The sequence below is a fragment of the Microtus pennsylvanicus genome, chromosome 4, assembly GCF_037038515.1.
Source record: "Microtus pennsylvanicus isolate mMicPen1 chromosome 4, mMicPen1.hap1, whole genome shotgun sequence".
In the NCBI taxonomy this organism is placed as follows: Eukaryota; Metazoa; Chordata; class Mammalia; order Rodentia; family Cricetidae; genus Microtus; species Microtus pennsylvanicus.
The window spans coordinates 77383151-77399345 of NC_134582.1; positions in this window are offsets into that span (position 1 = coordinate 77383151).

The following is a 16195-nucleotide window of genomic DNA, read 5'->3' on the forward strand; positions in this document are numbered from 1 at the left end:
TCTCTTCCTCCTGCCGCTGCACTTGGGGAAAGAGACGGGCTGAAGGGTTTTATCAACTGAAGGCGTTATTTCTCATACTCGTGCGGTTGAATGAGCTTCTCCCCTCAACACACCTCTTTCTCTTTGAGAGGCATAGAATCTCGAGCAGTTGTTAATACAAACATTTGGGCACCTTCCTGTTTACTAAGAATTAACATATTTTATGCCATAGTTTACGTTTACACCACCTTCTGATGAAACATTTGCAGGCCTGATAACCCAAGGAGACCGTTGACCTCCCTAGCTTCATCACTTTCCCCATTTGGCGGTCCTCACACCTCTTAGCAGATGGCATAATCAGGCATTAACTCCTGTGTGTGCATTTTGTCACCTCTTTTTCTGCTTACAGAGTGGGGAGCGTTGTCTACCTTGTATATCATTATAGACCCAGCACTTAGAAAGAGGCTTGGCCTATTGCAGGCAATCAGTAACTGTGAGTGCAACGGATACTGAAACTGAGTTTACAGCTGGGCCCCTGAGGCTTAGCGGGGTTGATTCATCCAGGTACTGAAGAGTTGATCAAAGAGTTGAGATGCTAAAGGAAACCCTTAGCTTCCCCTGAAGACTGACAGGGATAGTCTCCATCTTCGGGTGTCAGGCTAGCCTGACAGTGTACACTGACTAACTCAGAGGTGGTTTCTCAATCAAAGGAAACTAGAATGATCTTATGAGAAGAGCGGTAGGGGGAAGACAGGCTAAAGTCAAGAGAAAAGCAGAGGGACTGGTTGGTGACGGTGATGGTAGCATCCAAAAGGACCAATGACCAACTGTGGTGCCTATTAGCATACCAAAGCATGGGCTGGCCTCCGGAATTTCTCAGTCTCACACCCGCCTGGCTCTTCTGGGCTCTTCTCTCTCTGCCCCTACCCTAAACTTCTCCACTCACTGCTTCCCTCCTCCCAGCTGTTCCCAGACAACCCTGCCATTTCAGCTACACTCTGTCTCCTCTGTGTCCCTCTCCTGGTCTCCTCTCTCTTGGTCCTCTCCTTCTCTTCTTCTCTCACCACCCCCACAACCCCCTTCTCATGGCCCAGTCCAGTCTACTGGCCGTGTTCAATCTGCTACTTTCTCTCTCTGCTCTGGATTATCCAGATTATCTCTGGCTGTACTCTCCCTCATATCTACAATAAAAATACTTCCCCTCAACCATACCTTGGAGCAGTCACACATGCATCTGGTGCCCAGACCCTCAGTTTATCCAGTGATGTCCTGAGTGCAGACAACCTGCCCCCAAGGGTCACAGTTCCTTATGCGGAACTATCCACGACACTTGGGCGAAAACCAAAACCAGGAAGGACACATCACAAACTGGAAAGCGGTGGCCTGGAGAGACTGCATAGCTTATCTTTGCACAACAAACATTTATATTATATTAATATATATCTAATTTTAATATAGTATGTTTATATATATGTTTAATACAGTAAACATTTTCAAAGCAGAATCAATTTGTTAGGTCCAGTCTGTTGTGATCTGAGTCCAGTAAACACACACTTCTGCTTAGAATGTTCCCATTAAAAATAATTCAGGAATAAAAAACAATTAAGATATAAACAAAGTGGCTCATTTCTATGATCAAGTCAAGTCTATGAATATCAGTAGTAAATGCAGACACTGCAGGCTCTCCACCAAACACTTTTCTTTAAAAATAAAGTTTTTATATTTATTTACTTTGTATGTGTGTACACACACTCGTGAGAGACTAGGAGTTAGACAGACTGCCTGGTAGGCAGACAGACAGACAGGGAGAGGAACCACGGCTAGGTAATAAAGGTGGGACATTTCCAAGATGGCTGGCTTCTTCCTTACCCTCTTGACTTGAGACAAAAGCCTGGCAGTTTCAAACAAAGCCCTTGTGGGCTTCCATCTTTCACCAGCTGGCACACCACTGCCGGACTAGCTCAACAAGTTCAAGGACATGCCACACCACAATTCTGGGCCAATCAACCCTCCTAGCTTTCTTCAAACTGGCCAGCCCTGAACTCGGGGAGGAAAACTCTTCAGAGACGTTTAAACTGCCAGCCCTTGGGAAGAGACTGGATTTTTTTGCTTTCTGAGCTCCCCTTGCTTTGCAGAGGGTCTTTTTCTCTGTGTGTGTGCTGTGTGTTTGTTGTCACACCCCTCGATAAAAGCCACTCACGATTGCCGATTCTGTCTGTTGCCCTTCAGGTTTTTCCTGCCTTTTAATTCTTTAACTGGCAGGGAGAATGAACCTGACCAAGACCCCTAGACCATGTCATCTTGGGGGATCATCTCAGATTCCTTCGGAAGACGGTGTCAGTAGCACGCATGCGGAGATTAGAAGGACGTGTGCAGGAATCCGTTCTCTCCTGCTGCCACATGGGTGCTGGGGATTTGACTCAGCACATCAGACTGGGGCATCAGCCCTTGCTGAGCCATCCACTGGCTTCTAAGCATTTTTCTTACTCATGTCATTAGCCGCGAAGTCATCCTTTTATTATCATCACAATTTTACAGAGAGATGGCTCAGTGGTTAAGAGCGCTGCCTGCTCTTCCAAAGGTCCTGAGTTCAATTCCCAGCAACCACAGGCTGGGCTTGATAAGACTGGGAACCTTGCTCAAAGCTGTGGAACTCAGACCTTTCTGGTAGCAAAGCTCGGGTCTTAAAACAGCTGCCCCAGGAGCTTTGGGTGGGAGTCCTACGGCAGGAGCGCAGATTGCAAGGACATACAAGTATCTGCATTCTACACAGATGCGTGTCTGTCTTTCCCTCATCCTTTGCATACTGTGAGCTTGTCAGGAGGGTTAAATGCAATAAAAACCCTAAGGTAAATCCTGAATATAAACTCTATTATTTATCTGTCTCATTGGGTTGGCAAATGGAATAAATCCAACAGTTGTCATCAGGCAACTGAGGTAGATGCACAAGGTAAAAGCTATGAAAGGGGACCTGGTAGCCTGAGTGGTCAGAACGCCCTCCCTCCGCCCCATGAAGAAGAGATAAAACTGCAAATCTGAACCACACAGGATTAAGAACTCTGTTCAGTGGGAAGGGGGTAGCACCTTCAAACTGCTTTGCAAAATCAGCACAAGCATCATAAGTACAAAAACCAACCAATATTTATACCTCAGAACAGACCTATTTTGAATTTACTAATGAAGTTAAATGTTTTCCAAATTTCATCAGCCACTGATTTGTTTTAAATTTATGATTATTGTTCTAGTTCACTATTGGGGATATCTGTCTTTAAACCTTATTTTAAAGGTTATTTGTTTTTATTTTATGTTTATGGGTATTTGGCCCATATGTATGTTAAGTGCACTATGTATGTGCAGTACCCACAGAGGCCAGAAGAGGGCATTGGATCCCCTAGAACTGTAGTTACAGATGGTTGTGAGTTGCCATGTGGGCTCTGGGAAGGGAACCTGGGTCCTCTGAGAGGCCAGCAATCGCTCTTAGCCACTGAGCCACCCCTCCAGCCCTCTTCCTTATGATCTTTGTATATTGGTATTTTAGCTCTGTGTTATGTCTAATTCAGGCATTTTTCTGAATTTGTAACTTACCTCAATGTGGGGGGGCAGGCGACTCAAAGTCTCAGTGTTGCCTAGGCCAGCCTAAAGCTTGCTTTGTAGCGCTAATGCATCTTGAGTTCTTAGCGGTGGTGCGGCCATCTTCTTCCCAGGCGCTGGCTTACAGGTGTGAGCTACTGTGCCAGATAATATCTTAATTTCGTGAAGCTCTTTGAATTTCAAAAAATAAGCCAGGTTCATGGTGATACACACCTTTAATCCCAGCACTTGGAAGAAAGAAGCAAGTGGATCTCTGTGAGTTTGAGGCCTGCCCGGTCTAAAGAGCAAGTTCCTGGACAGCCAGGGCTATACAGAGAAACCGGTTTCAAAAACACCAAAAATAAATAAATAAAAATAAATATCCCCAAATCTATCTCTCCTCGCCCTGCGCCCCCCTCCCCGAGTGTGTGTGTGTGTGTGTGTGTGTTTGTGTGTGTGTGAGAGTGTGTGTATGTGATATGTTTACACCATGACAAACAGTTTTTTAAATTTTTCTTCTGGGTTTTGCTCCCATCAGTTTCACTCTTCTGTCCCTTTGTCCCCTTTCTGGGAGCACAAGGTGCACTGTGTGAGCTTGTGTACTTACAGGAAGTGTTGTCTTTTCTGTCAGGGATAAGACAGACCCAACACTGCGGGCTGCATTGGGAGCGCCACTCATTCCCTTAGGGTTTTAACTGTCCCTGTCACTTCCTTGTCCCCCTGTCCCTGTACAGAGAGACTCCTGGGCAGATGTGTGGGTCTCCCAGCCCCACTTCTCAATAATCAAGAGCAGAGTGTTTGGCTGGATGGGTTTGTGACCCAATTGTCAATAGAAGCAGGAACAGACGTCATGTCCTGAGCAGAGCCTTTTCCGTAGACAAACTGAGCCACACTGCAAAAAGCTATAACATCGCATGGGTGTGAGTGAAGGAGAGGAAGGGGGCTGCCATCCTAAAGTGAGTTTTCTCCTTCCCCAGACCCTGGCTCTCTGATGCAGAGTGGAGGAGGAAGCATCAGGAAGAGGTGGGAACATACCCTCCCTCTTATCATCAAAGCATTGACCGCAGGCCTCTAAAATACCTTGCTCACTCGCTGGCCACCTCCTCTCCTGCCTGCCCTTGAACTCTGCCTGCCTCCTTTCTGGGGACTGCAGTCTTTGAATGGGTGTAGAAACACAAGCTAGCCTTAAGTAGGAAATGACATTCCTCAGAGCTCATCAAAAACAACAAACAAATAAATCCCAAACAACCTCCCTCCCCAACACCCAAAACCAGCTAGCTGCCTTCTAAGGCTTTGAGCCTCTGTTGTTCCAGCAGTTCTGGAGCAGTCCGAGTGCCCACCACAGAGGTTTGCTGAGAGTCTTTGATGGGAGCAGGGATGCCTGTGGCACAGGGAACATGCGATGCCAACACTTTCCCCACCTAGTCTGATGTTCTGTATGAAGACGGTCTTCCCAAACACACGTGATGGCTTTTCTATGCATTTTCAATCTTGGGCCTTTTCTGCACCTTCGGGAGTGTTGGCAAGCAATGGGTGTGTGTATGTGTGTGTGCGTGTGTGTGGTGTATGAAGCTACTCACTCAAACTGCAAGAGCACTCCTGATACAGCCAGAGCCCCTGGGAAGCACAGATATGGCTCCTGCTATGCTGGGGAAAATATTCTATTTATTTTTAAATTTTACACCTCATGTTTTAGAATTTTACAGTTCAGAAGGCCCATTAGGATGAATATTGAGAATATACACTAAGATCTTTTTACCAATAGGAGTAGCCATGACCACAGAAACAGGAATAAAAGGGAGCCCATTGCTCTGTAAGATTTCCCATACTCGGTGCCTGACCCAGGAGGGTTAGTGCCACCAGGTTCCTCCTGCCCCGCTGGGCCCAGGCACACCCTGGGAAGGGGGCACCTAGGGGAGCATCCTTTCAGCTCTAGACCAGTCCAGTCTGGCTCCTTCCCTCCAAGGGCTCAGAGCTAGATGTGAGCATCCATTTTTCCTAAGTCATAGCCATGATCTTGCCTTCGGAATAGTTTATACAGTTCAGAGTCCCACAAAATAAGCATTAGCTAAGGCATATCACAATTTTGGGGGGGTGTTAAATACCCCGTTTTACCTGACCCCTCCATGGAGGCACACAACTTCCTGAGGTCAGTGTACTCCCAGAAGGAGCTAGGATGACCAATAGCTTTACAAAGAACAGCTCCTCGCGCCAGTCATGCCCAGGGTGGGACCGAGGAAAATATGACAGGCTATGGTATTCTGCAACTCAAGTCTTCCGGGGAGAAAACATTCCTAAAGCCTTTATTAAGGTATGCAAGCTTGAACTCAGGATGTTACAACAATACTTTCCACAGTCTTCCTTACCTTAGGATGTCTCTGAAAGGCCTGCTGGGGTAAGGACACTGGTAAGAAGAAAGCAGTCCCACCAAGCACAGGGCTCAGCGGGGAGCAGGAAGCACCTGGAAGCAAAGAGCAAAAGGATGAGCCTTCTAGAGAAGAGAAGGGATTCTGCTCCAGGGAGGAGCTCTCTTCCCCTCCTTCCCTCCCCACCCTGGTCTCTGTGTGCCTCTGTGTGCGTGTGTGTGTGTGTGTGTGTGTGTGTGTGTGTGTGTGTGTGTGGTTTCATGCCCTAGCATAAGATTTTTGAGTTTCACTTTATTTTTGCCTGTGTGTGCACTGGTTCCTGTGGAGGTCAGAAGAGGGCATCAGATGTCCTAGACCTGAAGTTAGGGATGGCTGTGAGCCACCCTATGGGTCCTGGGTATCAAAGCTGGGTCCTTTACAAGATCAACACGGCTCTTAGCTGCTGAGTCAGCTCTTCAGCCCAAGTAGTCTGTGTTTTCCACTTAATAAGTTGTTGATCGGGGCTGGAGATGCAGCTCGGTTGGTAGAGAACTTACCTAGCGGCACGAGGCCCTGAATTTGATCTTGGAACCACATAAATTAACCAGTGATCCAGCACTTGGGAGGTGGGGGCAGGAGGATCAGGAGTTCAACGTCATCCTTTATATGAGATCCTGTCTTAAAAAAAATTAAATTACCCTCAAAGTCATAATTGAATCAATAAAGATAGAGATAAGGTCAGGTAGGATCAGGACAGAAAGCTACATATATAAATGTATAATCTCAAATTATTATTTTTTTGTTAAAAAATTAGGCAAACGCTTCTCCAAGACATTAAAATTTCCATAATATTATTCAAAATTATAAAGCAGTTTTCAACAGCTCTTATAAATCTCCCTTCTTTGTCTCTAAAATATGCTTTCAGATGAATGGCTATTTTTCAGGTAAAACACTCTTAAGGTAACAGAATAGATAAACAACAAAATCAAAACAACATGAAAGCCAAGGGCGTGTGGGAGACTGTCTGCTGGTGCCGGCGCTGGCGCTGGCACATCTGTTGGTGAGGCTGAACTGTGCTCTGCCGTCTGATGATTTTCTGTAATGCTGCATTTCAGCTTTTCACTGCCATTTCCTAGAAATTAGTGACGTTATTGAGCTGCATTTGATAGATCTCTATTGTCCAGATTGGGATTTTGTGTGTGTGTGTGTGTAGTGTGCATGTGTGTTGTTTTTGTTGTTGTTGTTGCTTTGTGGGTTTTTTGTTTTTGTTTTGTTTATGGTTGTTGTTCATTTTTGTTTTGCAACAAAAACCATCACTCTGTGTTTTCTTCACCTGAGTATAAAACCTGTCAGATAAGCAGTTGGGAGTGAAAAGATAGGGGGATTTCAGGATAGAGCCCTCTGCCTTGTCAGTGGTCCAAGGAGCAAGTGTGGAAGAAGCCAGAAGTACTTGGCCCTTGTCCTTTTGTTCAAGCAGTCTTTGCCATCGGGGTTTTACCAGCTGTGATACACACTTTGGTGACCTAGGAAACAGCTCAGGCAGGGGAGTGGGCAGAGGCAAATATAGTAGGTTGCCCCCATGAAAGACGAGCAGATCACAAAGGGAGTTGTTGAACCTCTATGCACCATAGGCAGCTGGGACTCGGTGCAGCTGGAAGACTTGGCAACAGTGCGCCTCCCACTGAGAACCCCGCTGACTGTGGGAGGTGAGGTATTGGTCCATGTGGTCCTGACCTTGCGTTTGCTGAGACCTGATTCATGAGTCCTACAGATCTCCTTCTGTTCTTGCCCAGGGCAGCCATCAGAGGTTCCTGCAGCTGACAAAGAGTCACAGTGCTGGGAAGTAACCAGTGCAGAGCCAACAGGGCCAGGGTCGTAGCTACCTCATCATTTTCGAGAAGTACCACAATCCCTAATGGAACTCAGCGTGGCTTACTTAGTGGAATAAATCAGAAATCTACCAGTGTTTCTTCTCTGAGATGGACGCGTGCTGCTCCCCGGCTACCCAGAAAAGCTCTTTCTTCCGGAGAGACTTCTTTATTTCATATGTCCTTGAAGGAGAGAGTCCCTGTGGCCAGTTTAGAAGGGGAGGGAGAGTCATCATCCAGACTGTTGCGTGAGACCAGGCAGTGGCTCCTCAGAGTCAACAGGACCTGAATCCAGAGTTCAGCAGCAACGTTGGATACTCAACGAGGCCTGCCCAGCAGGACCGGCAACTGCATCATAAAAAGTCCTGTTAGATGTTTCTTCATTAACAGCAAAGAGAAAAGATATTATATTGCTAGGTATGATGGCGCACACCTATGATCCTGGCACTTGGGGAGTGGATGCACAAAGATGAGCTCATGGCCATCCTATACTACATAGCCAGTTTGAGGTCAGGTTGAGTACGTGAGACCCTGTCTCTTACACACATACACACGCACACACACACATTAAAAAAGAAGAGGCATATTAATAAATAATGGCAGTGTTTCCAAGGAAACATACTTACACATACATGTGACCGACCATACACATATCTACGCAGGCAGGCATAACAAGCACATTTAAAAAGAAAAGAAATAGCAGAAGTCTAAGCTGTAGAAAACCTGCATTTGGTTGGGCATATTGGCACAGGCTTGTAACCACAGAATTTAAGAAGCTGAGGCAGGAGGATAGAGACTTTCAGGGCTGCCTGGGCTTCACGGCAAGACCCTTTGCAAAAAATAAAGACAAAGAAAGACAAGCTTTCAGTTTTAGAACAGGCTAATCAAATTCCAAGTAACAAACAAACAAGCAAAAACCCCAGCCATCTCTTGAAGGGTTCTCAAATGTGAGGTTAAGGAAGAACTCTGCTATGTTTCCAGGCACAGAGAAAGCTCACCTACAAAGGAAAATGACTCAGACAGCTGTTTCCTGGGGCAGCGCTGTGCACTCTGACCAGGTTAAATGACAATAGGAAAGTGAAAACCACAAGCTGAAATCAGGGGTGATCAAGTGGGCGTGTGCATGTGTAACACATATGGTCACACCTAAAGCTGTGGTAATAATAATACGACTGCGGGGGTGGGGGATTTCTGGGGAGGTGGCTCAGCGGATAAAGGCATTTGCTCTGTAAACATGCAGACCTGAGTTCAAGTCCCTGTCACCATGTGTGACGGCTATTCTTGTTTGTCAAGTTAACTATATCTGGAATGAACTGCCGTCCAGAAGTGGAGGGCACACCTGTGATGTGAATCTTGAGGCAGGATGACATACACACCTTTAACCCGGGCCACACCTTCTACAGGTAATGAAAGAAGGAAGCGTTTATTCTTTGCCTGCTTGCTTTCGCCTCGTCAGCTCACCCACTCCTTCACTGGCACTGGAGGCTACTTCTTGGGGATTCCAGCACATACAGAATACCAGCTGTGGTACCCAGCCTCGTGGGAAGGAGTAGCTACAAGATTCTTGGACTCTTCATTCACAGCTAGCCATTGTTGGACAGCAGCTTGTAAGTCATTCTAATGAACACACACACACACAGATTCGTTCCATAAGTTCTATGGAGTTCTCTAGAGAACCCTAATACTCCATGTAAAATGCTGGGCACAGCTGCATGTGCCTGCAGCCCCAGCGCTGGGGAGGCTGAGAAAGGTGATCCTAAGGGCTCAGTCTAACTGAAATGGTGAGCACGGGGCCAGTTAGAGACCCTTTCTCAAGGGAATAGGTGACAGAAAAATGGAGGATGATGCGTGGTGTCCTGCTCAGGCCTTTGCACGTGTGAGCAGAGACTACACCTGCACACTCATATGTATGTACTATATTCATGCATGCAAATAAAAAACTAGTACACCTGCACACTCATATGTATGTACTATATGCATACATGCAAATAAAAAACTAGTACACCTGCACACTCATATGTATGTACTATATGCATACATGCAAATAAAAAACTAGTACACCTGCACACTCATATGTATGTACTATATGCATACATGCAAATAAAAAACTAGTACACCTGCACACTCATATGTATGTACTATATGCATACATGCAAATAAAAAACTAGTACACCTGCACACTCATATGTATGTACTATATGCATGCATGCAAATAAACCAAGAATGCTGACATCAGTGTGGAGAAATATAAGAGCGAGAAAACTGTGAGATGAGGCTTACCCAGAGAAAGGTCAACCAAAGTTCCATCCAGGATGCAACTGAAAAGAAGAATACAGGGTTACATTTTTTTGGCAACTTAATATTTTGTGTCTTAGTTATTGCTCTAGTCCTGTGAAGATACACCATGGCCAAGGCAACGTATGGAAGACAGCATTTAACTGGGAGCTTGATTACAGTTTCAGTGAGGCCATTATTTTATGGGGAGGAGAGTGACAGCAAGCAGGCATGGCGTGAGGGCAGGAACTGAGAGAGATAGACATGCACATGCACACACACACACACACACACAGAGAGAGAGAGAGAGAGAGAGAGAGAGAGAGAGAGAGAGAGAGAGAGAGAGTGGGGGCGCTAATTGAACCTGACGTGGGTTTTTAAAACCCATCATGGGTAGCCATGGCTGGCCTTGAACCTGTGTTCTTCCTACCTCTGACTGCTGAGGGCTAGGATTGCAGTATGAACCATGCATGGCTTTTGGAAGAGTGACATTCTACTTGAAGGAGGGAGGGAAGGAGAAGAACCTCCCCAGGGGGTAAACTCTCACTTTCGGTGTTCCTGGAAAGTGAGTCTGACCCAGTAGTTAAGGCAATGCTGGCCCAGAGCCATTGGACACTGCTGTCCCCCGTGGGCAGCTGCCTGAGGATAGGCAGATAAGTGAGACATTCAGAATTCACATCTCTGTCGGGTTCTTTTGTCAGAAGCAGCATGAGGCCATCTTTATTGGTGGATGACATCTTCATGTCATGTATGTCAGCAGGAAGAGAGAAGGGAAGAGAAAGGGGTGCAGAGAAACAGGGGTCCCTAAAGGACACAGGGGCCGCTGGAGCTTCTCTACTCCTGCTGGCTCCCCTGAGCCTCCCACTGTCTGTCTCTAGCCTGAACCACATCAGCTATTTCTGCCTCTGAGGACTAGAAGCATCCTGGAAGAGGCAGCAGTCTGGACCCCAGAGGTTTAGACACAAAGCTGAACCGTGGCCTCTCTGGGCTTACTGTAATGCAGGATGCCTTCTTTGGCTGGGACCACAGTGGAAAAAGGACACTTATGACTCCTCCCCTTCCCAGTGCCAAGGATGCTGCCGCGGGGTTGTTGCCTGGCCTCTTCAGCACTAAGACCTCACCTGTGCTACCCAGAACAGTCCCTTTTCAGGGATCTGTCATCCTCACCACCTGGTTCCAACCCTCTCACTGCTTTCTCTATCTTCTGTGACTTGAAACATACCGAACTTTGACCTCAGCCCAGAGGCTGTGGCCTAGGCTTTTCCCACTGCCCGGGCAGCTCTTGAGACCTGTCCTTTCTCCTGGCTATTTCATGTGTCAGCCTGGCTGTTAGTCATACTAATTCCTCTTCTTATGACCTTGACTCTTCCATTTAAGATCTGACATCATTTTGCTCCTTTCTGTAATTATACGTCTAATGTTGCTTTCTTTCCCTCGTCTGCAAATGTCTTGGACAGGGTCTGGTTTTCGTGGCTCACTTATCCATGGGCCCTTCCTGAATTGCTGAGGAATGAGGCATACGAAACTGCCCGTCATTGGTCCGCAGAAAGGCTCCTGGACACAGCAGCGGGATGCTGTTTTTAGCAACAGGGTATCTTCAAGGATGCCTGCAAGGAGATGCTACAGAAAACGGTGGCCTCACTTTGACTTCAGCATAGCAGAAGAAGCAGAGACAGGAGGTGTCCAGGAAGGGACCACAGTTGGAGGCAGAAGAGGTAGACAGCACAGGACTGTCACAGGCCTCATGTACTCTCTGGAGAGTTTGAGGCCACTGGAATAGAAAATTCCCTCAGAGACCCAAGGCACAATCTAATTGATTTTCACAGCATGAGGGCAGCATCTGTGGAATTCAGGGGCGGTGTCAGGAACATGAAGCAGCAAAGTCAGAGGCATCGCAGAGTAGGGTGCTGTGTGCCCAGCGGATGTGTGGAGGAGAGAATGAATAGTGGTCTCTGTCCTCATTAGGGCTTTATTGCTGTGAAGAGCCACCATGGGCAAGGCAACTCTTATAAAGGAAAACATGTCATTACAGTTCAGATGTATAATCCGTTATCATCATAGTGGGACATGGGGGCAAGCAGGCAGACGTGGTGACAGAGAGGTAGCTGAGAGTCCTACATGGGGATCGGCAGGCAGCAGGAAAAGAGAGTGACCTATTTAAGTGGGTCTGGCTTTAGCATCTGAAATCTCAAAGCCTACCCCCAACTACGACAAGACCACACCTCCTAATCCTTTCCAATAATGTCACTGCTTAGGGGCCTGTGGGGGCCATTTCATTCAAACGGCCACAGTTTTCCAGAAAACCCTGCACGCATTTTCAAATTCCCATCCAGTATAGAGTGATTCTAGGACACGGCTTTGGAGTCACCGGGTCTGTCACTACCTGCGCTGAGGTTTGGACAATGCAGAAGCTCATATGTTAGAGAATTAGTCCCCAGTTGATAGGTATAGTCATAGGGAGATGACTGGGTTCTGAAATCGCCAATCTGATCAATGGATCAATCCCTAGATAGATTCACAGTATGATGGCATGGGGGAGGGGGGCTGGAGGCAGGGCCTACTTTGAGGAAGGAGACTCTGAAAAGCTTGTCCTGAAAACACACCTGGCTCATTTCCTTCCTGTCTCCACTCCCTGCTCTGCTTCCTGGCTGCTATGAAGTGAGCAGCCTCCTTCTCCACATCCTTCTGCAGCCAAGCCATCTGCCTTCCCCCTCAGCCCAAAGCAATGGGTCTAGCCAACTGCGGTCTGAAACTTTGAAATCATGGTACAAAATACCTCTTTCTTCTCTTAAATTATTTCTCTCAGGTATTGTCATTGAGACAAAAAATGACTAGCATATTGAACCTTATGGTTTTTTTTTCTTTTGAGGATGAAGCATTGTCTTAAAAATTAACCAAAGAGGGTTAATGCTGAATGAATGGTGGGCATTGTGTTTCACGGTCAGTATACAACATGGCACAACAGCTGTCCCCAGTGGGCACCCAGCGCTTGTCTGTTACTTGACTGACGCAGTGAACCACCGGCTAGAATGAGGTCTGGTATATAACCAACAGCAGAAGGTGGCTGCTATTCTCTTTGGGTGATAGTCCACCATTTCAAACCTTGACAAGCAGTCAGTCAGAGGAAACTAAGAATTAAGTCCCTAGTGGTGGGGTCTGTGGGAGGTAATGGGATGGGGTCAGAGGCTGTGGGAGTTGTTGGCAGAAAAGGGAATCTGGCATTAGCTAGTTATAGTTAACTACCAGAAAAGGACATTCAGACAGTGGCTAGTTACAGTTAACTACCAAGAAGGGCATTCAGGCAGTGCCTAGTTACAGCTAACTACCAAGAAGGGAATCTGTCATTGTCTAGGTACAGTTAACTACCAGAAAAGGGCATTCAGGCAGTGCCTAGTTACAGTTAACTACCAGGATTCAGCCCCAATGAAAAACCGCTGACAGGAACTGAGCCACATCCTGTGGGCGTTCTAAACTACCACCTCCGATGCTCGCTCAGTAGCCATTGGGCTCGCTGCCCACTGACTCAAGTGAGGCTATCATCTGGCCTCTGCCTCCTTTTCTGGATCCTTGTGAGCTCAGTTTCTACGTGAGAATCATCAACTTTCCCCACGCCCAGTGTTTTGAAGCACACCCCCGCCCCCAGTTCCCCACCACTATGCGCCCCTACAGTGCCCTCGCTGTTCCTCTCCAAAATCCACCCCTGCCCCTTTGGCTAGGTGGCCTCAGCAGCATGGGTCTCCCAAGGCTTGTCCTTGTCACCCACACACCTACCCAACTCGCTTGTCATCTCTGCCCAGCCTGAGACCTCAGGGACCCTGAACATTTGTCCAGTTTCTGTTCTCTGAGGGACTGTGGGCAGAGGCTCCAGGGTTGGACACTCTTCCCATCTCCGGCTAACTCCCACTCAGGAAATGGCCAGTCTCTATTTTGAGCAGAGCCAAGTGTTACACCTTCCTGAGCCAGGCCACCTCCCAACCCACACCACACACCAGCTGTGCTCAGACAATGGCCTCTCGGCCTCCTGCAAAGCATCAGGACCACTCCGGTCACCCAGATCCTCTGAACCTTCAAAAAGTAAATCTTGTTTTCTTTCTGACAACCTGCTATATATAGCACTATGCACTATAGTTAACCTAGGAGGACTAAACACTTGGACAGGCGTGGCCCATTGTCACAACACCCACCACAGGCAGTCAGGGATCTGCAGTCACCCAGTTGGGAGCTGCCTGAAGGGAGGGGCCATGTCCTAGGGAGAGGAAACAGTCCGGCCATTTTTAGTCCCATGTATTGAGGCTCTGTCTTTTCCTTGCTGTGCAGTTTGGACAGCAGACTTGACACTCCTGAGCCTCCTCTGTTAAACGGTATGGCAGAGTCAGAAGGGCAAAGAGGGTCACTGAATATGTTTGTAAGAATCTGATAAAAGCTCTGTCACAAAGCCTCGCAGCTCATTACAGTATCTGGTGGCTTTTGAAATCTGCAGGTGTTTGGGTAATTGAGAAAGGTCAGTTCTCTGTCTCTCATGAACACACACACACGTACATGCACAAATGAATACATACATAAACAAACCCCCATATGCACAACTACACACATGCATACACACATATACACATTCACACATACATGCACATACATATACACATTCACACACATTTATATACACAGATTCATACGTACACACACATACACATTCTCACACACATTCATACATATACACATTCCCACACACATTCATACATACACACATACATTCACATACATACACATATATACACATGCACAGACACATACACATACATATACACATTCACACACATTCATACAAACACACATATAGACATTCACACATATCCATACAAACACACATATACACAGTCACACTCACATACACACACACATACATATACATGCACACATATCCCACACTGGGAAAGCCTTTTGCTCCTCATCTCTTTCAGAGAATTCTTTCATTACTTTAAATTATGTGTAGATGTCTGTGGGCATATGCTCACCTGAGTGCAAACGCCCATGGAGGTGTTGGATCCCGTGGAGCTGGAGTTACAGGCAGCTGTGGGTCAAGCGAGGTCAGTGCTGGGAACTGAAGCAGGTCCCAGTGAGTGCTTTTAATCTCTAAGCCTTCTCTCTAGCTCTCTGCTCCTACTCTTAAAGCTCGGCTTTTTCCAACTGAAGTCCCACCAAGTTCATCCCTATCCCTGTGCAACCCAAGGCTACACAAGCAACCCTGTGGATGATAAGTCTTTGCAAGAATATTGCAATGAGTTGGCAGGCAATGAACTGCACCTGGCAGATTTTGGCATTCCTCTAGACAGTGGTTTTAACAGTTCCTCAGCTGTGGTGACCCCAACCATCAAATCATTCCGTTGCTACTTCATAACTATAATTTTGCTGCTGTTATGAATCATAATGTAGACATTTCATATGCAGGATATCTGATTCGTGAACCCCCTGAGGGGCTGCACCCCAGGTGTTAAGAACAGCTCATCTAGACCCTTGGAAAGATGGCGATCCAGATGGCGAACATTTCTAACGCCCCTTTGTAAAACTGTTCTCCTACTTCCAACTCTGCCCCTCCCACGCCCAGGCAGCTCTGTTCTACTCTCTCAGGCCAGATCAGTTTCAGAGTATTTTATGTACATGGAACCAGAGAGTAGCACTGTCTTCACTGGGCGTCTTTCTCTCCGCATAATTATTTTCAGATTCCTTGGTGCGGACGCAAAAGTCTCTGTTGCTAAAATTTATCGAAGGCCATATGGCCCTGGACATGTTCTTTCTTATCTGTTGCTAAAATTCCTCCCTTGGGAGAGACAATGTTTACCCCACCCCCTAACAAATCCACATACGATTTCACCAGAGCTCACCCTGGGGAGCCCGGGAATTTATTAAGTTTACAGCCACACAGCAGGATGTAGGTGGCCTTAAAGCAGCCACACGGGAAGGCTTCCACTCAGCAAGGATGATAACTCTCAACTGGGCCCATGCGTGTAGCCCCTCCTTAGCTCTCCCAGCTGAGGTACTTCTAACCCCCCCCCACCACCACCCTGAGGCCATGCACAATTAGGGCAGAACTGGATACAATTGGTTAGGAGGAGAGGCTGGGTACTTCCTGAGGATCCCATGACCCTCCCAGGCCTCCTTCTA